At 37.4% G+C, this 27,260-nt stretch overlaps 1 protein-coding gene across 4 annotated transcripts in view; it reads right to left on the bottom strand.

Moving 5' to 3' along the window:
* The window catches only part of LOC110679012 (zwei Ig domain protein zig-8-like), a 957,706-nt gene that overhangs the window by 908,739 nt on the left and 21,707 nt on the right, over positions 1 to 27,260 (bottom strand). The gene's annotated exons all lie outside the window — the stretch shown is intronic.

Raw genomic sequence — 27,260 nt, forward strand, 5'->3', positions numbered from 1 at the left:
GCCCTCGAAAACTTTCTTCAGAGAATCTTTAAGGAATTCTACCTCTCGCTATCCCTTTCACTAATTCAACCGGCAGATTCAATTCAAGAACTTCTCCAGGGGTTATTTCAGCGATTGCTCTAGGATTCACTCTATCAATAGTTGCAGTTCTATTGAGATCATACCAGAGATTCATCCATATCTTCAAAAAAGCTCGAAGGGCTTATTAGGGAAAGAGAGAATTGCTTCAGGATTCATTGTAAATGTTTGTATCCAGGAGAATTTCAAAAGGAATTCAAGGAGGAAATTCTATAGAAGATGTTTAGGGAATTTTTTTTAATAAAGTTATTTCTAGAAAAGTACATTAAGTGATCCGTTATTTCATTCTTACAGTAACAGTTATACCATTTTTTGACAGAATTCGTAGGAAAATTTAATGTTTTAAATGCCGTGATCTGAGGCTGAGTGTATATTTTTGTCTTGTGGAATTTTGTATTTTTTTTTTGTCTGGAGGAAATTCTATAGAAGATGTTTAAGGAATTTTTTTTAATAATGTTATTTCTAGAAAAGTACATTAAGTGATCCGTTCTTTCATTCTTAGAGTAAGAGTTATACCATTTTTTGACAGAATTCATAAGAAAATTTAATGTTTTAAATGCCGTGATCTGAGGCTGAGTGTATTTTTTTGTCTTGTGGAATTTTGTATATTTTTTGTCTGGAGGAAATTCTATAGAAGATGTTTAAGGAATTTTTTTTATATGAAGTTATTTCTAGAAAAGTACATTACATCTTGGGGAATTTTGTATTTCTTTTGTCTGGAGGAAATTCTATAGAAGATGTTTAAGGAATTTTTTTATATAAAGTTATTTCTAGAAAAGTACATTAAGTGATCCGTTCTTTCATTCTTAGAGTAACAGTTATACCATTTTTTGACAGAATTCGTAAGAAAATTTAATGTTTTAAATGCCGTGATCTGAGGCTGAGTGTATTTTTTTGTCTTGTGAGAAAAAATTGGTTCAAGCTTTAACATCTTGCAATTTTTTAAATTCTGAAATTTTTGTTCTTCATATCCACACATGTTTGTGTTATTAAAAAAAAATAATGTGAAGTGCTAATCATGTAAAATATAATTCAAACCATTAATAGAACAATCTTTGATGAACTATGAGTGTTTGGTCCGCTGACACTGACCATTGTTCAGATCACTGAGTTCACACTGACTGAACAATTTCTGGGAAAATAGCAATTATTAGATGCTTGTATAGCCTACCTGGGTTTTAATCCAAACAAACCAACATTCTTCAATTCCGAAAACAGTGCCACTACTTTAGTCTGAAAACTAAAGTTATGTTTGCTTAAGCAATAGATTTTCAAGTTATAAAAGAAACTATCACGTGCTCCAATGGACAATTTGCCATTTAATGAAAGTACCAGTTATGACGGAAATCTTTGTGAGTTGTTGGGATCTGAACTTGCAACTTGTAACCTTCTGTGCTACTGAATCATCATTTTTTTCACTCAGTGCGCATCGTACCTTCGTGCTGTGCGTACACGAATTCTCTCTGCTCTTGGAAGTTTTCTTAAAAACTACCTAAAGCAATAAAACAGTACTTTTCAGTGCTACAAAAACAGTACTTTTCAGTGCTAAAATTCAAAACGGTACTTTTCAGTGCTACTAAAGCAGTACTTTTCAGTACTATTTTTTCTACTATTGATCCCTTTACGATCCTTGTTTGGACCCGTGCCTTCGATTTTTCGTTGGACCCGTTGGCGAAAGCTAGCGGTGGTAATCCTTCTTGGACACCGTCTTGGGAAAAAACCTTTCGAAGGTCACGTCTTCTTTCGTTTATTAATTAAACATGGTATCAACAACTAACAAAAGGAAGGGTGAATCTCTGAATTCACTACTTCCTTCCAAAAAAGTGGGTTTTAAAACTGTCACTACACGTGGCAAGAATGGAAGAAAGGACGTTTCCCCGGAATGCGAACTTTCTTCCAAGGGTGAAATGAATAATTGTATCGAAATGAGCAATCAGTTCGATGCTCTAGACAAATTTTCCGAACACCAAATCGAAGCAGCCTCTAGCCCAGGCTCTTTGATTCAAGTGAGGAAGCAAAGAGTGCCGCCTATCGTGGTCAGTTGTTCCGAATTTGCGGGATTTAGGCAGGAGATCTTGAACTCCATTAGGGGAATCAAGGTTTCCTTCCAAATCGCAAAGAAAGGAGACTGTCGCGTTTTGCCGGAAACTCTTAAAGATCGTGAGCTTCTTCTCAGACATCTTGAAGAGAAGAAGCACAAATTTTTTACTTATGACGACAAAACTGAACGTTTGTTCAAAGTTGTCTTGAAAGGTCTCTCAAGTGACTATAAATCACCTGAAGAGATCAAAAATGGAATAAATGATTTACTTGGATTTTCCCCAGTCCAAGTAATCATTATGAAAAAGAGAACCCAATCTGGCATTGTTCGGAAAGGGCTTTCTCAAGAATTTTATTTAGTTCACTTTAACAAAAAAGAACTAAATAATATTAAAGCTTTAGAAAAAGCGAAACTTTTGTTTGATGTCCGTGTGACATGGGAACATTTCCAGAAACCTGGAGGAAATTACCAGAACCCCACTCAGTGCCGTCGGTGCCAAAAGTGGGGTCATGGTACAAAAAAATATCGCATGGATGCTAAATGCATGATTTGCGGAGGTTCTTCTCACGCCAAAGACGTCTGTCCAGTGAAGGAAGATGCCACCAAATTCATATGTTGTAATTGCGGGGCTAACCATAAGTCCAATTTTTGGAATTGTCCTTCACGCAAAAAGGTCATTGAGGCTCGTGCCAGGCAGATGAAAGATAATATCCGTTACGATAACGGTCGTTTCCGGAATTTGCCTGGTAGAGTATCGAACAATGCTCATTTTTCAGTTAACGATCGCTTGATCATGAATCATACCCATCAGGAAGATCATAATCATGCTCATTCACAAACTTATTTTATTCCGTCGGGTAGCCGTTCGAATCTTTCTATTTCGAATGTATCTACCCACGGTAAATCCTTTGCCGATATCGTAGCAGGAAATTCGAATTCCTCCCCTGTTCGATCCATGGGTACCCATTCTACTTGTTTCAAATCAAATGGAAAAAACCCTACCGCAACAGGTAACTCCGCTTCTTCGTCTACCGGAAATTCCAATGGGAAATCACATGACATGTCTGCCTCTGATTTTAATTTTCTAACTGAACAATTGAATCTAATGATTGATGCAATGTTCAAAGCCACCACTATGACTGAAGCAGTCCAAGTAGGTGTAAAATTTACAAATCAAATTGTTATTGGATTACGTTTTTCTAATGGATCCATATAATAATTTAAATATTTTAAATTGGAATGCTCGTTCTCTGAATGGTAAAGAGGACGAGTTGTTTAATTTTCTTACGGTTAATAACGTGCATATAGCAGTTATTACCGAAACGTATTTAAAACCTGGATCTAAACTCAAAAGAGATCCTAACTTTTTTGTTTATCGTAATGATCGACTTGATGGGGCATGTGGGGGAGTTGCAATCATCATTCATAGGCGTATAAAACATCAACTGTTTTCATCATTTGAAACTAAAGTTTTTGAAACTTTAGGTGTTTCTGTTGAAACACAGTTTGGTAAATATACTTTCATAGCTGCCTATTTGCCTTTTCAATGCTCTGGGCAGCAAGTTAATTTGCTCCAAACTGACTTGCGAAAATTGACTCGCAATAAGTCAAAATTTTTTGTCATTGGTGACTTTAATGCCAAACATCGGTCATGGAATAATTCTCAAAGTAATTCCAACGGCAGAATTTTATTTGATGAGTGCTCTTCAGGATATTTCTCAATTCAATACCCTGATAGCCCCACATGTTTTTCCTCTTCTAGAAATCCATCTACGATTGATTTGGTCTTAACCGACTCTAGTCATCTTTGTAGCCAAATGATTACTCATGCTGATTTTGATTCTGATCATGTCCCTGTTACATTTCAAATATCCCAAGAAGCGATTCTCAATCCTATCAGCTCCACTTTCAATTATTTACGAGCCGACTGGAATATATATAAAACGTATGTTGACTCCAATCTTGATGTTAACATTTCTTTAGAAACTAAACTTGATATTGACAATGCTCTTGAAACTTTAACAAATTCCATTGTTGAAGCCCGGAGCATTGCAATTCCAAAATGTGAAGTAAAATTTGAATCCGTGATTATAGACGATGATCTTAAACTCTTGATCCGTCTTAAAAACGTGAGGAGAAGGCAATTTCAACGCACTCGCGATCCTGTTATGAAAATTATATGGCAGGATTTGCAGAAAGAAATCAAGAAACGTTTTGCTCAATTAAGAAACAAAAATTTTGAAAATAAAATTTCTCAATTGGACCCTGGCTCTAAGCCCTTTTGGAAATTATCGAAAATCTTGAAAAAACCTCAGAAGCCAATACCGGCATTGAAAGAGGAAAACAAATTATTACTAACTAATTGCGAAAAAGCTCAAAAACTTGCTATGCAGTTTGAAAGTGCGCACAATTTTAATTTAGGACTTACTAGTCTAATTGAAAATGAAGTTACTCAGGAGTTCGAAAATATTCTCAATCAAGAGAACGTTTTCGAAAATGCCTGGGAGACTGATTTGGAAGAAGTGAGAACTATTATTAAAAAATTCAAAAACATGAAAGCTCCTGGCGATGATGGAATTTTCTACATCCTCATCAAGAAACTTCCAGAAAGTAGCTTATCATTTTTAGTTGATATATTTAACAAATGTTTTCAATTAGCATATTTTCCTGACAAATGGAAAAATGCTAAGGTTGTTCCAATTTTAAAACCAGACAATAATCCTGCAGAAGCTTCTAGCTATCGTCCAATCAGTTTGCTTTCCTCCATCAGTAAACTTTTTGAAAAGGTTATTTTGAACAGAATGATGGCCCACATCAACGAAAATTCAATTTTTGCCAATGAACAGTTCGGATTCCGCCATGGACATTCGACCACTCATCAACTTTTACGTGTAACAAATTTGATCCGTTCCAACAAATCTGAAGGCTATTCTACTGGTCTTGCTCTTCTAGACATAGAAAAAGCATTCGACAGTGTTTGGCATGAAGGTTTGATTGTAAAATTAAAAAACTTTAATTTTCCAACATACATTGTTAGAATAATTCAAAGTTATCTGTCAAATCGTACACTTCAGGTTAATTATCAGAACTCCAGGTCTGAAAGACTTCCTGTAAGAGCTGGTGTTCCTCAAGGCAGCATTTTGGGACCAATATTATACAATATTTTCACATCTGACTTACCTGAGTTACCTCAGGGATGTCAAAAATCCTTATTTGCGGATGACACAGGCCTCTCCGCCAAAGGACGAAGCCTGCGTGTCATCTGTAGTCGATTGCAAAAAAGTTTGGATATTTTTTCTTCATACTTACAAAAATGGAAGATTTCTCCTAATGCTTCCAAAACTCAACTAATAATATTCCCACATAAACCAAAAGCTCTTTATTTGAAACCTTCAAGTAGACATGTTGTCACGATGAGAGGGGTTCCAATAAATTGGTCAGATGAAGTTAAGTATCTAGGGCTCATGCTAGATAAGAATTTAACTTTCAAAAATCACATTGAGGGCATTCAAGCCAAATGTAATAAATATGTAAAATGTCTCTATCCCCTTATTAATAGAAAATCAAAACTTTGTCTTAAGAACAAGCTGTTGATATTCAAACAAATTTTCAGGCCAGCCATGTTGTATGCTGTACCAATATGGACTAGCTGTTGTAATACCAGGAAGAAAGCTCTGCAGAGAATTCAAAATAAAATTTTGAAAATGATTCTGAGGCTTCCTCCCTGGTATAGTACCAATGAGTTACATAGAATATCCAATGTTGAAACATTGGAACAAATGTCAAATACAATCATTAATAATTTCAGGCAAAAATCGTTACAATCTTCTATTGCCACGATTAATGCGTTATATGTTTAGGTTAAGTTAGGTTAAGTATATTAAAAACGTTTTTTTTTTCTCTTATAAGCAGGTGAAATCAACTCACCTGTAAAAAAACTGAACTGCTACGGCAAATGAAATGTAATATGTTGTTACCAAAATGTTAATTAAATCTTAAATTTGTTTTACCAAATTAGGATGATAGTGTTGTCAAATAACACAGAACACCTAGATATAAGAAATGAATGTAATGTTTGGAATGATACTAATAAAGAAATTTAAAAAAAAAAATCATTTTTTTCACTGCAGTTTAAATGTAGTGTTGCCAGTACACATGCAATAGAAGCCACTTTTTGAGATCATCCGGACACTGGATTTCGGTGCTGATAAAGCTAGAATATTTATATTTTGCCCTACAGGGCGTAAACATGCTCATGACTTCGCAAAAATCTACATGAATTCACCAGGGTGTAGATACAGCTAGAATATTTCGATTGATGTCATGCAGGGCGTTGACATGCTCATGATTTCGCAAAGATCTATATGATTTAAGGACAAATCATTCCAGGGCGCTGATACAGCAAGGAAATTTAGATTTTTTTTTCAATAGTTCTTTAATATGATTAGGAGCTCACAAAGATCTGCGTAAGACAACAGCAAATTACTCTAGGATGCTCCAGACAGTTAGGAAATTTCTATTCATGTCTCGCTAGGCGTAGCCTGACGTCATGACAATTCACCAGGATTTAGATTGAAATCCTGCAGGGCGTTAACATATTCATGACCTCGCAAAGATTTATGTGAGAAAAGGTTAAAAAACTGCAGGGCGCTGATACAGTTAGAGAAGTTTGAATGAAGTTCTACAGGGCGTTAACACGCTTCAGACCTCGCAGAAATCTTCGTCAGGTAAGGTCGAATTAGACTAGGGCGTTGATACAGTTTGAAAATGTCGGTTAATGTTCTCTATGTCGTTATGTAGTACTTGATCCTGCAAAGATGTGTTACAATACTTATTATTTTTCTATAAATTTGGTCATACTAATTCTGAGAAAAGCTTCTTAGTTGTCAACTAAGCGCGACCCGAGACGAGACTCGCGAAGATGGTCTTCTTTTTCTGTGATTTCTGAGTTTTTTTCTTATTTTACTTTGTGTTTATACCAATCATGCGCAAGTCGTTCAAACTCTCACATGAACCTCTCAGCAAAAAATGATTGCGCGTACATAATGCCGAATCATAAATAGCCATTTTAGTGAAATTCCATGCCAGCAAACGCTGCAGACATTAGAAGTAACTAATCTTGTGTATAGATTTATCAGCAACTTTGGAAAAAACTGCTCCGTCGACTGAGGTTTTTAATAAAAGTTTATTGTGAATACAATACTTTTCACTTTTGCAGCCATAAAAACGGCGGGCTGCATTTGACGTTTCGTGACAGCGGAATCTGGGCTGCATATGACGTTGATGGGACGACAGGGCTGAGAAGCTCTGGCGATCAGAATGCGTCCAAGAGATCCTGTCGATGAATGTATACAGGATATAGGAAAGAAGAGAGAATACAGACGAAATCCAATTGCGCTTGAAACTCCCACTATACCTCGCTGGGTTGGGTCCAGCAATGATTGTGTTTCCGTGCAACTGGGTTGGATGAACTGTAGCGTATGGAGCATGTCATTACCTTCGTTGCGTTGCCTCAAATGGAACCGTTGGCACCGCTTGAGAGTTCTCAAGCTGTCAGCTGCACTCCTGTGAGTCATCTCTACGAGAAGTTTATCCAAGTATACCGGGTTCATCCAACGAGTATAGCATAGTGTTTTCTGGACAGACTCCCCCATTGTTAATCACTGTCTACAATCACCTCCATCTCGTTGGCATGTCTTTGTTGCCAATCTAGTATCCGAGATGCAACATCTCAGCCAAGGCGAAACTTGGAGTCAGCTAATCGGGAATCGAAAATACTGCAGGCCAGCCCTGTCGTCGTGAAATTTGAGCTTCTTAGTCGTCCCTTTTTGAGGGGGGCGTTGCTATAGCCCAGAGGGCGCTTCTATTCCCAGGCGTTAATGATGTCGTCTCATAAGAAATATCACAAATATTTTAATATATAGGGATCAACTGTGATGCAGGTTATGTAGCTATGGGTTTTTGACTTTCAGTCTATATAGATCATAAACGGAAATCCACAAGCAACATTTTGATATATCAAAATTACAAATATCACAAATACTTTAATATACATCCCTAACGAACGAAAACTAATATGCATTTGCACGTATTTAGTCTGAGATCCATTTCTATTGAAATATGGAACGAAGAGATCAAGTACATGGGCTTCAACATTGTTTAGTTGAAAAATTTGCTGATGTAAAAAGTGAATGTTATTTTGTCCTAGTATCAATTGAATCTACCTTAACAATACCTACTAATACTATGCTATGTAACGGTTCGTAGTACTTCCTCAGCAGGTTATAGAGGTTTTGTCGCGGTTAGTGCAGTTTTCGTGTCATTTGAATGTTGATAATTCAGGAAAGTGTTTGTGTCAGTGGCGCAACCAAGGGGGGGTTTTGGGGGTCAAACCCCCCCCCCCCCCCCCGAGCCGGCTTATCTTGTATATTTCTGTAGTTCATTAACATTCTACAATTATGGATCAGTAATTTAGGCTCGTATTAACACTCTGAGTTTCAGTGGTTTTAACAGTAACATTCTTATTCTATGTTTTCTTTAAATTCTTAGACCCCTGAAGAGGTTAATAAAACAAAAATATTTACAAGCTTGTACTATAATATGGTACTGAACAAAATATAGTACAAGTTGGTCGTTTTATCAAAACAAAATGGTCGAGTTTGTAGGATTGGATCTTGGCTTCTAGTACTTGGATTTACTTAAAATTTACATCCTAACTTGAAAATACATAGGTTAGCCGGAAATTCGTAGCTTTAAAATCAATCTTTTTAGTAATAATAAATCTCCAAATTTAACAAAAACACAAAAATAAAACTGTTCATTCCACTATTTTGCAAAATTAATCAATAATTCAAACTAGTTTTTAGAACTATATTATTTAGTGAAAATTTTGTATTCAAATAAAATCAAAGTGAAAGTTAAGACATTTTTTACACGATACGATGACAAAAAAGTTTGTGTTTGAAGTATCATGAATTTTCTGCTGAGTGAAATTATGTGAAGTGAGTGAAAGCTTATTTATGAATTTCAGTGCAAATTACAAAAAGCCCACTATAAGCCAAGACCCAGGTCTCCAAGTTTGATCTTTTAATATGAAAAACGACCCGTGGGCAAATAATTCTGTTCAGTGCTGTAAGGCTATAATATTGTTTTGCCTTTTCTGAAAACTTAACTGAAGCATTTGTGTCAGAAGTTGGTCATCCATTTAAATCTATTGGGAAAAAGGTCCCATCCTCAGCATAAATAATCTTTCAATTTGCTCATTACATTGCAAACTTTCCCGACCTTCAGAGCATGGAATTTCCAGAGAATCGTTTCTTCAGTTTTAAAAAATTACGCAGATAATGTTTTCTCCTTCTGCATATCTAATACTGTAACATGGGACGACATCGAATGCTATGGTGAATATTCAACGAACACAGATAAGTAAATGCTGATTGAGCATTATCACGCGTTATGTATTTTAATCTTGTTTCATGAGTTTAACCAAGTATGCACATTCAAAACAAAATATACTAAAACTTTACAACCCATTTTTTGTTAAAACATAGGGTGCAGAGCCATTTGGGCACTTCCTTGATTCACTTTGGCATGGGGGGTTTTTCTCGGTAGAATTGTCTGAAACTTTGGTGTAAGATGCATATTGTGGCCAAATATGAGCGCTCTAGCTTTTAAAAAAACCCCACTGCCGAAGTGAGCCAAGAATGGGGTCTGGCTTCCTACTTTCCCAAAAATTATTACCTTCAAGATATCAAACCCCCCCCAGAACCAAATCCTGGTTTGTGTTGTGTGTTTTTACTTCCTGTTTGGTCACCCGATAACCACGCTGCCAGCCAAACAGCTTCCATAATTGACAACCAGATGGCGTGTGCGGCATACAATATTGGTAGCATACATTGGTAGCAAATGGAGGCCATGGATTATGAGTGGATCCTCAACAGTCCAAAGACTGAAATCGGGCATTTGCCCAAGTATTCCCACCAGTGATAGAGGTGGGACAGTGAGTGTGGTGTATAGGGGACACAGTACCCCGTGGTTGTACCACAAACCGTAGTTATTCCAAACATTAGGCAGATTCCGGCCATCGCTACATCAGGCCGATGAGCAGGATGCTACCAGATGATGCAAGCCTTTTGTCCAATACGCTCATCCTGTGGTCCAGGTATGGCGGCAAAGATCGCAGGAAAGCCATGGATCGAGTAGGAACAGCGAGGACATCGGCAAAGGGGCCCCAGACGAGAAAGAGATAAAGTCAGACTAGCCTTAAGAAAGTGGGTGAAGAAGAGAGAAGGGTAGATAGCGAAGCTAGAAAGTTAGAGAAGAGAACAGTGAGAGAGAGAAGAAGTAGAAGAAGAAGAAGAAGGAGAAGAATAAACAGGAGTGTGAAATGGCAACCCAAGTGTTTTCCTGATTCCGCGAAGCAGCAAAGGATAAGCGTACCGACCCTAGAGATGAGGGAGAATACAGAGTCTCGTTAGCCGCTGGGAAGGGTCAACTTCTGTGATCCCTCCCTAAGCTGACTGTAGCTGCCGGTGATGAGCCGTGAATTACAGCTATATGACTATTTCCTAGAGTCATACAACTAATACAATTACGATGTGCCCTTTAAATATAAATCTTAATCCATGAAATAAATTCAGTCTTGTAGAACCTATCACTCAGTGTGAAAGGAATCATCTAGTGCCAATCTTAAACCGTTTTTGTGTCTTGTCGTTTTGTGTCAGACAAGAAAAAATGTAGACTTGACTAGAACGCGAAGAAAAGTTTTTAAGTTAAACATATATAAATTAATACCTAAGATTCGATGTTTCAAATGTTTGATTATGTTTGTACGTAAAGTAATATATGAAGCTTACTTAGAGAAATATATGATATATTTTCTTTAAAAAAATGAATCAAAATCATCAGTTTTCCAAAAGCATAACATCTAGAACATTTGAACTATTCTTTTACATGAAGAAGAGGTGTTCGAATTTCAGTTAAATATATGGCTTAAATTACAAATAAAACATCGCTGTTGAGGTGATAACAATATAGAAAAAAAGTCAACAATTTCTCTGGATTTCAATATATTTCGCATTGGTTTTATCTTTTGTAGTTTTACGTTAGTTATATTAGTGAATCTTGGAATTGCCAAGTATCAATTATAGATGGTTTTCAAACTTATTTCATCAAATTTAAAAACACAAAAATGCTGCTCTTGGTGCATACTTGATTATGAAATTTATCACTATCACATGACAATTATTGGTCCAGAATGAACAAGGGTATGAACTGACTGTCTTAAGAACATATAAGTTGAAGATTTTTTTCATTTTTAAACTATACCATATTTCAGCAAACTTCGAGAGTGGTCTTGGGCTTCTTAATGATCACGTGCTATTATCAAAGGATCTCTCGAGATAACTTAACCAACAATTTATTTAACAATACCGAATACTAGGGATTAAGCGCATACAGCCCTGCAGGCAAATGCTTTTATATAGTAATATCTATTAAATTAAGGGACTGCCCTACTTTGCCTTAAATATTGATTTCTCAAATGCCGCTACCTCGAACGCCAGGCCCTTGAATGTCTGTTCTCACATCCTCATACCGTTTCACAACTTCCCACATTTCAGGGTAGTGAACGGACCAGACATCTGGTACGCACCCTAACACTGAGAACTATTCTTGCACCTTCATGAACTGCATCACTTCTCGAAGAGACAAATCATTCGGAAAATGGCATTCGAGGAAAAGGGTTATTCTGGGAACTGTCATTAGCGGAAACGAAATTCGAGAAAAAGCAGCACAATCGTTTGATATATAGTAAAGACAAAATATAGATATTATGAACAACATATAAAACGGAAAGAACCAAAAACTACTCTTCACTTGATATACATTAGTTAAGGTCATAAAGCAAACAAAATTGAATTGGTTTCCTACAGGGCGTTAAGTTGCAGCTAATCTACGTGAAACAAGTTATAATAACATCAGGGCGTTGATACAGATTAAAAAAAATAATTGATTTTTACAGGGCGTCACGATTCAACTCATTAATGTGGACTAAGGTTTAATTACTGCAGGATATTGATAGAGCTTGGAATTTTCAATTAATGTCATACAGGGCGCTGAGATGTACCTGATCTTCATAGGATTAGTTAGTTACTCCAGTCAAATTACTCCAGGGCGTTGATACTGCTAAGAAATTTCAATTGATTTTCAATATGGCGTAAATATGCCCCAGATCTCGCAAAGATCAATATGGAATTATGTCAAATTACTTCAGACCGTTGATATAGCTTGATCGATTGATGTTATACAAAGCATTAAGATGTTTCTGAACTACGTGAAAGAAGGCCAAATTACTCCAGGGCGTTGCTAGAGCTAGGAATTTTTAATGTATGTCCCACAGGGTATTGAGATGTACCTTATCTACATAGCATGAGGTCGAATTACTCCAGGGTGTTGATACAGCACGGAATTTTCAATGGAAACAGAGCATTAAGTTGCACCTGATCTACGTAAGACAATAAGCTAAAAACAAGGTCAAAAGACAAGGAAAATCGAAAGTTGATTTACATGACACAAGTCCAAATTACTCCAGGACGATCATACAGCATGGAATTTTCAATTGATGTCCTACAGGCCGTTAACATGCACCTTATCTAAGATCTACGTGAGACAAGGTCAAATTACTCCAGGACATCAATACAGATTGGAATTGAGGTGTACCTGATCTACGTAAGACAATGTCAAACTAGTGGAGGGCGTTTATACATCTTGACATTTGTCCCACAGGGCGTTAAAAAGCAACTTATTTACATGGAACAAGGTCAAATCACTCCAGGGCGTTATTAAATCTTGGAATATTCGATTGATGTCCTACCGGGCGTAAAGATGCACTTAGTCTACGAAAAATGAGGTCACATTACTCCAGGGCGCTGGTAAAGTTTGAATTTTCAATTGTTGTCCTACAGGGCATTGAGATGTATTTGATCGATATGGGATTAGATCAAATTACTCTCCGGCGTTGGTAGAGTTCGGAGTTTCTATTGATGTTATACAGGGCGTCAAGATGCACTTGATTTACATGGAATAAAGTCAAATTAATTTGGGGCGTTTATGCAACTTGAATTTTTTAAATAATGTCCTACAGGGTCGTAAGATGCAGCTGATCTATATGAGACAAGTTCAAATTACTCTAGGGCGTCAATGCAGATTGGAGTTTTCAATCGAAGCAGGGCATTGAGGTGCACCAGATCTACGTAAGACAAGGTCAAATTAATCAAGGGCATTTATACATCTTGGCATTTGTCCCTCAGGGCGTTAAGATGCAACTGATTTACATGGCATGAGTCCAAATTACTCCAGGGCGTTGAAAATGCTTGGAACATTCAAGTCATGTGGGGCGTAAAGATGCACTTGGACTACATAAGGTGAGGTCAAGTTACTCCAAGGCGTTGATTAAGCTTGAATTTTTAATTGATGTCATATAGGGCGTTAGGATGCTACGGATTTATCTGGAACAAATTACTTGGAGTTTTCGATCTATGTCAAATTACTCTATGGCATTGATAAAGCCTGGAGTATTCATTCGATGTGGTGAAATTACTCTAGGGCGTTGAAACAGCTCGTAAATTTCGATTGATTTTCTACAGGGCGGTAATATGTGCTTTTTATATATGAAATTCTATGCAAATAGGTTTAAATTACTACAGGGCGTTGTTAGGTACAGTTTGGAAATTTCGATTGATATTTTATGAGGCGTTATATTGTTGTTGATTTCGCACATTTTTTTATGTCGTCGGGTGAAAAATTCTAAAAAAAATCTGAGAAAAGCTTCTTAGTCGTCGACTAAGCGCGACTAAGCAGGACGACAGGGCTGCGAACAAACAATAGAATTAATTGACAATACCTCCGTTTACATTCCTAACTACAAACAGATTCATTCCCAACAAACTGAAATAAATAGCCAAGTTAAGAAAATGCTCGATGATGGTATCATTGAACCATCTGTTTCGCATTTTAACTCACCCATATTATTAGTACCAAAGAAATCTGACTCTGGTAAAAAATGGCGTCTAGTTATAGATTTTCGTCAATTGAATAGAAAAATCTTACCCGATAAATTTCCACTGCCAAGGATTGAAACCATTCTTGATCAACTGGGTAGAGCACGCTATTTTACTACATTAGATTTAATGTCTGGATTTCACCAGATACCTTTGGAAAATAATTCAAAAAAGTATACTGCTTTTTCCACTAGCGATGGTCATTATCAATATACAAGATTACCCTTTGGACTAAATATTTCTCCTAATAGTTTTCAAAGGATGATGACTATCGCAATGGCTGGACTATCACCGGAATGTGCATTTATTTACGTAGATGATATTGTTGTGATAGGCTGTTCAGAAAATCATCATCTTAGAAATCTAGAAAATGTCTTCGAACGTTTAAGAATGTACAATTTAAAATTAAATCCTGAAAAATGTGATTTTTTCAAAAGTGAAGTCACATATTTAGGTCACAAAATTTCAGATAAAGGTATAACACCTGATGACGCAAAATTTTCAATCATCGAAAAATATCCAGCACCACAAAATGCTGATGAAGTTAGAAGATTCGTCGCGTTTTGTAACTATTATAGGAAATTCATTCAAAATTTTGCTTTAATAGCACGACCGTTAAATAAATTATTACGAAAAGATGTAAAATTTTTATGGACATCAGAATGCCAGGAGTCATTTGAAAATTTGAAGAAAAAACTACTTTCACCTCAAATTTTACAATTTCCCGACTTTTCGAAAGATTTTACTTTAACCACTGATGCTTCATCCTTCGCATGTGGTGCAGTTTTGTCTCAAAACCACAATGGAAAAGATCTACCTATAGCATAGTTTCCCAAACTATGGGTCGCGACCCCCTTGGGGGTCGTGAGGTGATCTTTGGTGGGTCGTGAGAAATTATCAAATTTCATATGTCCTCCAGCTTTTTGATTGTCTCTTCGATTTTCAACAATAGATTTTTACAAGTTCTTTACTACTCTCTGATTTATTAAATTTATCAAATTGATTTATCTATTGATTAGGCACTAGGTATGTTGCCACTAACAGCCACTCTACCGTTCAACGGAATTGAAAGCTGAAACATCGATTGAAAGACGATTTCCAGGAAATTTGAGAAAAGTTGATCGTCATCATTTGAATCACTAACTGTATTATATATTTTTTTGCTGAATTTCATTGAGATGAATCTTTTAGAACTTCACTCGATGACTGGACTAAATTTCTGCCATGCTTATGCTTTAATAAGCATACAATTTACTGAATTTCTCAGTTCGTCAAAATGTAGAAAAATATTCCCGAAACTAGTGATTATTAAAATAGTTTTCAGGGTAAAGAGCTGCTTTTTTGCCAGGTAAAAAAAGATGAATATGTAAACTTTTACCGTGATTAATTATTTGTCCAGTAATACTAGCTGCTCTTATGCTTCTTTATTTTTTTTCTCTTTTTAAATAAATGACCGGTCATCTGATTGAGGCATCATGATATATTGTTTGACTTTCAAATTTGAATACGTCACCCCGTTCAGAAAACTTAGAATAGAGAAAAAAAAAACAATTATTTCAGTGAGAACATCCAGAATTCAGCATATTAACTGTAGCTTTGTTTTTATGTTTTTTTTTAATAATCACTTAATTTGTAAAATACTGTCGAACAGCACGGTGACAGCACCAATCTTTACCAATTACCAATCTTTTGTTCAGCATTTTGAGTGGCTCTGGCATGCTCCTTTTACCAACATTTTTTTTCAAACCACCATCATGTATTGGAAGCTGGCTCTAGGGTAACATACCTGCTTTTTGATCGAAATGACGAGAGTTCATTCCCTGGTGTTACCATTTTCTAGTTTTCTTTTTAATTTTGTTCAACAGTTTTACAGATAATTCGATGTTTTCTTACAAAATGATCGACTACTCCAATTTTACACAAAATCTGAGAAAAAAATGACCCAAGTAACTACTTGCCTGCTAGTTCGTCTTTTTAAGCTTATATGGCTTTTAAATTTTCTAATGTAGGTACTCTAATCTCTATAATAGCACTATTTTAGCATGCAGAGCAAATTGAAGCACTAGTTAGTTACTTGGGTGATAACCTACAAAATTCATTATTGATGTCCTCCTTCCTTAGCCGAGTGGTTAGCGTCCGCGGCTACAAAGCAAAGCCATGCTGAAGGTTTCTGGGTCCGAATCCCGATCAGTCCAGGATTTTTTCGTAATAGAAATTTCCTTTACTTCCCTGAGAATAGAGGATCATTGTACCTGTCACATGATATACGAATCATAAAAACACTAAGCTGAGAAGCAGGATCTGTCCTAGTGAGGACATAGCCAAGAAGAAGAAGAAGAAGATTTACTCTTAGTGGGTCGCGAAAAAGACGCTTAACGTCAAGGTGGGTCGCGCACTCGAAAAGTTTGGGAACCTATGACCTATAGCATTTGCTAGTAGAACTTTTACAAAAGGTGAAGAGAACAAAGCTGTAATTGAAAAAGAATTAGCTGCTATACACTGGTTTATAAATTACTTTAAATCATATTTATATGGACGTAAATTCAAAATTAGAACAGACCACAGACCATTAGTTTATTTGTTTGGAATGAAAAATCCAACTTCTAAACTAACCAGAATCCGATTGGATCTTGAAGAATTCGATTTTACAATTGAATATATGGCAGGAAAAGAAAACATAGTCGCTGATGCTTTATCACGAATAAAGTTGAATTCAGATGATTTAAAATCCATGTTCGTTTTAACTAGAAGCATGGTCAAAGAACAAGACAACCCAAACCCAAATCAAACAGTCACCTTGCAGCCTGATCAACTCAAGATGTATGACTCGTTGTCAAATGAGGAGGTTAGAGGTATTCCAAAGCTTGAAATCGAAGTTATAAAAAGAAACAAGAAATTCGTACAATGTGTAGTATATATTATGAATAAAAACTACAAGAAGTCTCTTCTATTAGTAGGAGAGTACAGAATTTGTCTCCAAGAACCTGTCGCATTAGAGTACATGGTTCGAGATATTGAAATAGCTGCTGAAAAAAAAACATGCACAAAATAGGTCTTGATGTTATTATATTGAATATAATATTGAAGAAACTTGCAAGCAAAATACTCAAAAAACTAAACATCGTACTATTTGAACGACCAAAAATAATTATTGATTCCCATATGATATCCGAGATTCTCGAGAAAAACCATAACACACCAACCGGAGGTCATATAGGACAGAACAAATTATATAAAAAACTTAGGAAAGAATATGAATGGAAGCAAATGAAACGAACAATCGCAGAGTTCGTAAGAAAATGTAACGCGTGTAAAATGAATAAAAACCAGCAAAAAACTTGTGAAAAATTTGTTAAAACAACTACACCACTTAAACCATTTGAAATTATAAGTATAGATACCGTTGGACCATTTGTCAAAACAATAAACAACAATAGATACGCAGTCACAATACAATGTGATCTTAGTAAATACATAGTCATTATTCCAACACCAAATAAAGAAGCACATACAATCGCAAAAGCAATAGTTGAACATTTTATGTTGATATATGGAACTACAATAAAGGCAATAAGAACAGATTTAGGGACAGAATATAAAAACGAATTATTTACAAAAATAAACAATTTTTTTGAAATTAATCATATCACCTCAACAGCATATCATCCCCAAACAATTGGCTCACTGGAAAGGAATCATAAATGTTTAAACGAATATTTAAGAATCTTTTCCAATGAACACAGAAATGATTGGGATGAATGGACAAATTATTATTGTTTCTCTTATAATACAACGCCAAATTTCTCAACAAATTATACACCTTTTGAACTAGTATTTGGCAGATCAGAAAAAAATTAATAAGGAACTATTATCAACAAAAATAAATCCAATTTATAACGTAGATGATTACAATCAAGAATTTCAACACAGATTAAAAATTGCTTACAACAGAGCTAAAGACTATTTGGAACAAACAAAATTGAAAACGATACAAAATCAAAAAAATGTAAAACCGATTGAAATAATAGTAGGAGATAAAGTAGGGTTGACAGTCGAAAATAGAAAAAAAATTAGATGCTTTATATTCAGGACCATACATTGTTAAAAATATTATAGACCCAAATGTTACTATAGAAAATATGCTTACAAATCAAAACCAAATTGTACACAAAAATCGACTAATAAAAATTTAAGACAAAAAGTACTTGGTCATAGAATGATATAACATCATTCTCCTAAAAGGGGAAGGTGTTGAGTAATGTATTCAATATTAGTAGATGAATTGATCAAATTCATAGGAAGTCGCTGAAGTGCGTTTTGTTCAATAACATGTTACTCAAACGTAGCATGTGTGGAACAACACCACGCGAAAGTTTATAAATATTTGACACATTGGAATTTGGTGCCGATGTTGTTTAACCTAGTTTTGGTAAACTATGAACCAGGAACTTTCGGTCTCTTCTTGATTGTTATGTTTACGTTTGAAGTATATGATTGAATAAAGACGATTCCAACTTCGGACATTGATGAAGAAGGTTCACCTTCCGTGACCATCTTTAGAACTAAAGCAAAGTGTTATAATTACAAAGTGATGCATCACCGGTATCCATTCGTAGTCCTTCTCCACCATTAGGCAAAACCACGATAATAGGTTTTCATTGAATAACTTTTTTCACAAGTGTCAGACTGTTTCGCGGTCTTCGACAATGTTCTTCATCGTAAAAATAGCTATCAAGGTCTGTGTTCAGAATTTTTATAGAGGTAAATGGGCGACCTCCGGCGATTTTTCTTTGCAAAAGTAAGTTTTCCCATAGTAAATCCCATACAAACTTTGAATGGCTGGCGCTAAAATATAGTTTCTCCGATCGAGCTGAAATTTTGTACAGTTGTTATGGGACCTAAAAGCAATCTTAAAAGTGGACTGGAGCGAGAATCTAAATTTTGTCCCACACTATTAAGCATGCTTAATTTTTGCAATGATTTTTCAAACCTGAACCACTATGTCTCGACGCGGTGGTGATGATGTGACGGATAATGATTCAAAGACGGTGCGACGACGTGATTTCTCTCCTCCGGTTCCGTTTCCTCTTCCCCCAGACCATCCCAGAGGAGTGTTGCGAGCTGAAACTTGACGTTGCGTAACGTCCTTGAATTTCTGGGCCGGTCGAGGTTGGAGTGGTTTTGGCTTTCAGCTCTCGAGCATTTACCCTCTCCTGGTAAAATGCTTCAAGAGTCGTCCCGCCTATGGAGCTGATATAATGCTCGGAAACGACGAGAGCCAATTCGAATGTGCGTGCGTGCCACCAAATGCGACGATCTAGATAAGGAAACACTTCTACGGAAGAGGGCTCGAGTAATTGTTAGGCGCACACATACAGAGGCTTACATGCTAAGAAGGGAACAATCCTAATGCTGAAGTACAATTGGTACAAAATTTCGTTGCTTTAAGTTTGTGTAGTTGTGATACTTTAAGTGACCCCCAACTAAAGCCATCTGACGAGTCCTCGAAACTAATAGGATCATATTATTATGTTTGGGAAGCCGCTTGTAACCGACGTTGGTTATTCGATAAGAATACTTGAGTGAGAAAAAGTGCTCTGAATGTTTGGAAGAATCTCAACGCCCAACTAGAGAAATGAGTGGTGATGGACAGTGCTTCAAAGCATACAACTTGGGCGTTGAAACTGGTGCCTGGATTCTTAAGAAGCAATTGTGTCACCTAAATCAGTAATAATCAAATAATGCCCATCTTCAGATAATAAGAACTCTTAACTTGTCATCGGACCTCTAGAATCATTTGAGAAAGCTTATTTTCACACACAAAGGCTAATTTACACGTTGAATAACGTGATAGGAGAGAAGAACGAATTGATTTTTAGCGACCTATAGACCAATTTAATCTTTCCTTTCAGTGATCTTCGACCCAACATGTTTTCTTCATACTGTGAATTTTATGTTTCTAGTGAAGTTCAATTTACGCCCAGAGTAGCGTGAGTCAAAAACATTTTAACCACACATGGTCGATCAAAACTACAGGGTGTCCGCAAATTATCCGTACAAACTTTGAAGACATGTCACTATACAATTAAGCTTAATAATTTCAATATTCTAGCATGGTTTTAACCATTGGCTTATAATATTCTTAAGAAGTAAGGTTGACACATATCCGAATTCAAATATTTGTAAATTCAAGCCAAATGTGTTGAGGTGTCTTGAAGAGAGCTGGTTTTCGAGGTTTATGACGGAAGAGAAATGTCCGTAGAACTCACTGGATTTGAAGCGTATAATTTTCAATATCCAGTCTAACTTGAAGCCACTAAACTATAGGTTACTTCAAATAATAATAGGACATTTGGATTCATCTCTTTTAGATTTAAGGAATAACACATCTCCAGTATGACTAGCGGCCCTCAGGAAAATTGTTTCCGAAAAATTTAAATCTGCCTTTCTCAGTAACAAGCAATCAATTTGAAATTATTCAAAGTTGTATTTTGTGTTAGCATATCGATGTATTATAAAAAGTACATGGACACTAATTTTTCATTGTTTTCAATGTGAGATCATCTTTCGCATATTTTGCTGTTCGGATAATTTGCGGACACCCTGTACCCCCCTCAACGTGGCAACGTTTCTACTTGAAGGTTTGAAATAAGGATCTTTTGGTTGATGTGGGAATATTATTAGTTGAGTTTTGGAAGCATTAGGGGAAATCTTCCATTTTTGCAAGTATGAAGAAAAAATATCCAAACTTTTTTGCAATCGGCTACAGATGACAAGCAGACATCGTCCTTGGGCGGAGAGGCCAGTGTCATCCGCGAGCAAAGATTTTTGACATCCCTGAGGTAACTCATGTTAGTCATATATGGAAATATTGTATAATATTGGTCCCAAAATGTTGCCTTGAGGAACAACAGTTCTAAGAGGAAGTCTTTCAGACTTGGAATTATGATTATTTATCTGGAGTGTACGATTTTATCGATAACTTTGGATTATTCTAACAATGTACCGTTTTGATCCATATTACGGATACTTAAGGCCTCAGGGAAGTATAGTACAGCATAGAGCATTCAGAATAAATCATTCTATATGATTCCTCAGCGTTAAGCGCAGGAAACCCTTAACTTTCGAATCATGGGTAAAGAATACGCTTCCGCTACTTGAATAATTTTAAATAAATCGAATAGCCTATTGATAAATAAATAATAAAAACCGGACGAGTCCTCACTTTTGCCTCGAAATTGTAAACTTTTGAACGGCAAAAATTAAAACATTTCATGTGAAATATTTCCCATACAAAGCCGAGTGTCCGGAATTAAAATCTGTCCGTAATATGAATCAAAACGGTATGCTGGATAATAACAGTATTTTAATTTGACAATGAAGTCTCCACGCCAAACACTGTCCAATGCTTTTCCTATGTCTAGATGAGCAAGACCAGTAGAATAGCCTTCAGATTTGTTGGAACGGATCGAATTTGTTACACGTAAAAATTGATGAGTGGTCGAATGTCCATGGCGGAATCCGTACGTTGGAAAAAATAGAATTTTCGTTGATGTGGACCATCATTCATTTTGATTTTTTTAATAATAGATCTCACTTCTTCTAAATCAGTCTCCCAGAAATTTTCGAAAACATGCTCTTTTGTTTGAAAATATCTAGAAGTTCTGAGTAACTTGATTTTCAATTGAACTAGTAAGTCCCAAATTAAAATTGAGCGCGCTTTCAAACTGTATAGCAAGTTTTTGAGCTTTTTCGCAATTAGGTAGTTAGTAATAATTTGTTTTCCTTTTTCAATGCCGGTATAGGCTTCTAAGGTTTTTCTAAATTTTAGATAATTTCCAAAAGGGCTTAGAGCTAGAGTCCAATTGAGGAACTTAATTTTCATTTTTGTTTTGTTCTTGATTGTGAAAAACGTCTCTTGATTTCTTTCTGCAAATACTGCCAAATGATTTTCATAGCAGGATCGCGAGTGCGTTGAAATTGCCTTCTTCTCACATCTTTAAGACGGTTCAAGAGTTTAAGATTCAAATTTTTCTTCACATTTTGGAATTGTAATGTTCCTGGCTTCAACAATGGAGTTTATTAAAGTTTCAAGAGCATTGTCAATATCAAGTTTCATTTGTAATGAAATGTTAACATCAAGATAAGAGTCAATATATGTTTCCTATATATTCCAGTCGGCTCGAAAATAATTGAAAGTGGAGCTGATAGGATTGAGAATCGCTTCATGGGATATTTGAAATGTAACAGGGACATCACCAGAATCAAAATCAGCATGAGTAACTAATTAGCTGCAAAGATTACTAGAATCGGTTAAGACCAAATCAATCGTAGATGGGTTTCTAGAAAAGGAAAAACATGTAGGGCTATCAGGGTATTGAATTGAGAAATAGGCAAATAGGCAGCTATGAAAGTATATTTACTAAGCTGTGTTTCAACAGAAACACCTAAAGTTTCAAAAACTTTAGTTTCAAATGACGAAAACAGTTGATGTTTTATACGCCTATGAATGATGATTGCAACTCCCCCACATGCCTCATCAAATCGATCATTACGATAAACAAAAAAATTATGATCTCTTTTGAGTTTGGATCCAGGTTTCAAATACGTTTCAGTAATAAATGTTATATGCACGTTGTTAGCTGTAATAAAATTAAAAAGCTCGTCCTCTTTACCATTCAAAGAACGAGCATTCCAATTTGAAATAGAGTCGAAGCTTGTTGAAACGACATCGCAAGGGACCGTCGTAATAGAGAAATGTCACTATAAAGAATAGTTTTAACATTAAAATATTTTTCAAGGGACCGAAAAATGTCGCTATAGATAGCTTTTGTCGCTATAAAAGTTGTCATTATAACGAGCTTAGACTGTATTTAAATTAATATTTATTGGATCCATTAGAAAAGCGTAATCCAATAACAATTTGATTAGAAAATTTTACAACAGCTTGGACTGCTTCAGTCATAGTGGTGGCTTTGAACATTGCATCAATCATTAAATTTAATTGTTTGATTTGAAACAATTAGAATGGGTACTCAATAGGGAAGGAGTTCAAATTACCTGCTACGATATCGGCAAAGGATTTTCCTTGGGTAGATACATTCAAAATTAAAAGAGTCTAACGGCTACTCGACGAATTAAAATTAGTTTGTGAATGAGCATGAATCTAATCTACCTGATGGGTATGATTATCATTTAAGCGATCGTTAACTGAAAAATGAGCATTATTCGAAACTATGCAAGGGAAATTTCGGAAACGACCATTATAGTAACGAATATTATCTTTCATCTGTCTGGCACGAGCCTCGACGACTCGCCTACGCGAAGGGCAAGCCCAAAAAGTTGACTTAGAATTGCCTCCGCAATTGGCGCATGTGAAATTATCGGTAGCATCCTTCACTGGACAGACGTCCTTAGCGTGAGAAGAACCTCCGCAAATCATGCATTTAGCATCCATGCGGTAATTTTTGTACCATGACCTAACTTTTGGTACCGACGGCACTGAATGAGGTTCTGGAAATTTCCTCCAGGTTTCTGGAAAAGTTCCCATGTCACACGGACATTGAACATAAGTTTTTGTTTCTCAAAAGCTTCAATAGTATTTAGATCACGTTTGTTAAAGTGAACTAAATAATATTCTTGACAAAGCCTTTTCTAAAGAATGCTAAAGATAGGGTTCTCTTTTTCATAACAATTACTTGGATTGGGGAAAATCTAAGTAAATCATTTATTCCATTTTTGATCTCTTGAAGTGACTTATAGTTACTTTAGGGACCTTTCGCTTGCGCTTTTGTGAAGGTCGTCGACCTAGAGCTGGCACAAAAAATTGTAGCCGAGCATGACAACAAGCACGAAACAGTTGTGGATGGCAAGGTCTACAAGCTACGAATTACGCTAGAGGACGGGGCAGTAGAGGTAAAACTCACCGACCTGTCCGAGGACGTCTCAAATGAGAAAATCGTTGAATTTCTCAGCTCGTACGGTGAAGTTCTCTCCGTTACCGAGCAGGTATGGGATAGTAAATACCGATTCGCTAGTCTGCCGACTGGTACTCGGATCGCACGAATGTTGCTCAAACGCAACATCGAGAGCTACGTCACCATCGATGGGCAAACCACGAATGTGACGTTTTTCGGGCAGCTTCAAACGTGTCGGTACTGTACAGAATTTGTACACAACGGCATTTCTTGTGTACAAAACAAGAAGCTGCTCGTTCAAAAAACCTATGCTAATGTGGCCAAACAAACTGGAACTAGCCCAACCACCACAAAGCCCAGCGCAACGAAAAGTAAGCCGTCGTTTGCAAAGCTGTTTGGACCGACGCCCAAAGAAGCAAACCAACAGGAATCGAACAAAAGCGTGAAAGCGATCGACACTACGATCCTTGCTCCGAAGAAACATGCACCCAACCCCAGCAGTGATCCACCACCGAACGTCCAACCACCAGCAAAAGCCGAACAAAATAGTAGCCTCATGCCCCCACCGTTTCTTCCCCAAAATCTGCATTCAGCCACCCGAATGTGCACACGTCAATCGTCCGATGGAAATGAAACCGACAGCTCAGCAGCATCGATAAGCAGCAAGCGCCGAGGAGGCCGTCCGCCTGGAAAAAAATTTCGGCACCACCACGGCGACGATAAGAATGAGGAGATAGAAATTCAGAACTAATGGCCCATCACAGCTACAACATCGCTTCGATTAACATTAACACGATCACGAACCCGACCAAAATAAATGCCCTACGAACTTTCCTACGGACCATGGAGATCGATATTGCCTTTTTGCAGGAAGTGGAGAGTGAGCAACTAGTTTTACCTGGCTATAGCGTAGTATGCAATGTAGACCACACTCGGAGAGGGACGGCAATAGCGCTGAAGGAACATATGCAATTTTCTAACGTCGAGAAGAGTTTAGACGGGAGAATAACCGCTCTTAGAGTTAAAAACACGACACTCTGCAATGTGTACGCGCCATCCGGCACAGCATTCCGTGCGGAGAGGGAGAGGTTCTATAACAACACGCTTGCATACTACCTTCGTCACCGGACAGATCATACTCTGATAGCAGGTGATTTTAATTGCGTGATACGACAACGCGATGCAACAGGGCACAACCACAGTCCCGCTCTTCTAGCAACGGTGCAACAACTCCAACTCCTCGACGTTTGGGAAACGGTCTGTCCAAACGTGCCTGGGCATACGTATATTACGCACCATTCATTATCCCGTCTTGATCGAATGTACGTTAGCCAGAGCCTTCGTAGCCATCTGAGAACAGCTAATACACATGTCTGCTCTTTTTCGGACCACAAAGCGGTGACAGCGCGTATATGCCTCCCACAGCTTGGTCGAGAACCTGGTCGCGGCTTTTGGGCCCTCCGGCCGCACGTGTTGTCTGCGGAACACATAGAAGAATTCCAGCTACGCTGGCAATATTGGACCCGTCAGCGGCGAAATTATCAGTCATGGATGCAGTGGTGGATATCCTGGGCTAAACCAAAAATAAAGTCATTTTTCCGTTGGAAATCAAAAGCCGCGTACACCGATTTCCACCACGAGCACCAACGGCTCTACACAGAACTTCGTCAAGCATACGACAGATATTACGAGAACCCCGCGATGCTGTCAACCATCAACCGTGTGAAAGCCAAAATGCTTACTCTCCAGCGCAATTTCACCCAATCATTTATGCGCGTCAATGAGTCATACGTTGCCGGAGAGCCGATCTCGACGTTTCAGCTGGGCGAACGGCGCAGAAAAAACACAACTATCACTCAGCTGCGTGATGAAAACAACCATCTCATCGACGACACAGAAGCGATAGAACAGCATATGCTTGGATACTATCGTACGCTGTATGCGGCTGATCCGACGGAGGGAGAAATAGCTGACGCATTTCAGTGTCCAAGGATGATTCCGGAAAACGATGCCACGAACCAAAACTGTATGAATGAAATTACTCCGGCAGATATCTTTGCAGCAATCAAGTCCAGCAGTCCAAATAAATCCCCAGGTGGTGACTCTCTTCCACGTGAGTTTTACCTCAAAACATTTGATGTTATATGGAGAGAATTCACGCTGGTCCTAAACGAAGCGCTCGCAGGAAATTTCCCTACCGATTTTGTCGATGGAGTTATTGTACTGGTGAAAAAGAAGGGAAACGATCAGACAGCCCATTCGTATAGGCCGATATCATTGCTAAATTGTGACTACTTCTCCCGTATTTTGAAGCAGCGTCTCGACAATGTAATGCGTACACATCGTGTGATAAGCGATAGCCAAAAATGCTCGAATGCCGATCGAAATATATTTCAAGCCACCCTGGCTTTAAAGGACCGTATTTCACGATTGAAAAAGTGTAAACAACGAGGCCTGCTGGCGTCGTTCGATCTTCGGCATGCCTTCGATCTCGTTAATCGTGCGTTCCTGTTTCGCAACATGTGCTCGCTCGGGATCAACCCGAGCCTCGTTCGGCTGCTCAACAAGATAGGAGACATGTCATCATCGCGCCTACTCGTAAACGGGCGTCTATCGGAAGCATTTCCTATCGAGAGATCGGTTCGCCAGGGGGACCCCCTCTCTATGCATCTCTTTGTCCTTTATCTTCAACCACTAATCAAACGGCTGGAGCAAGTTGGTGGACCCGATCTGATAGTAGCGTACGCCGATGATATTTCGGTTATATCCACATGCAGAGAAAGACTGGAACGAATACGAGAGACATTCCACTCTTTCGAACGTGTGTCTGGTGCGAGACTGAGCTTGGAAAAATCTTCATCTGTTTCTGTGGGCTACACTGATGTCATGCCACTCACTGTACCGTGGCTACGATGCGAGAACACCGTGCGTATATTGGGGATTACGTTCGCCAACTCCGTTCGGTTAATGACCAAATTGAACTGGGACGACCTCGTCAGCAAATTTTCTCGGATTATCTATCTTCACTCATTACGTACTCTCACTCTCCATCAGAAGGTAATACTTTTGAATACATATATCACGTCGAAGATATGGTATCTCGCTTCGGTACTCACTTCATCTGCCGTACACAATGCAAAATTAACTGCAACTATGGGTACGTTC

The sequence above is a fragment of the Aedes aegypti genome, chromosome 3 (assembly GCF_002204515.2).
Source record: "Aedes aegypti strain LVP_AGWG chromosome 3, AaegL5.0 Primary Assembly, whole genome shotgun sequence".
In the NCBI taxonomy this organism is placed as follows: domain Eukaryota; kingdom Metazoa; phylum Arthropoda; class Insecta; order Diptera; family Culicidae; genus Aedes; species Aedes aegypti.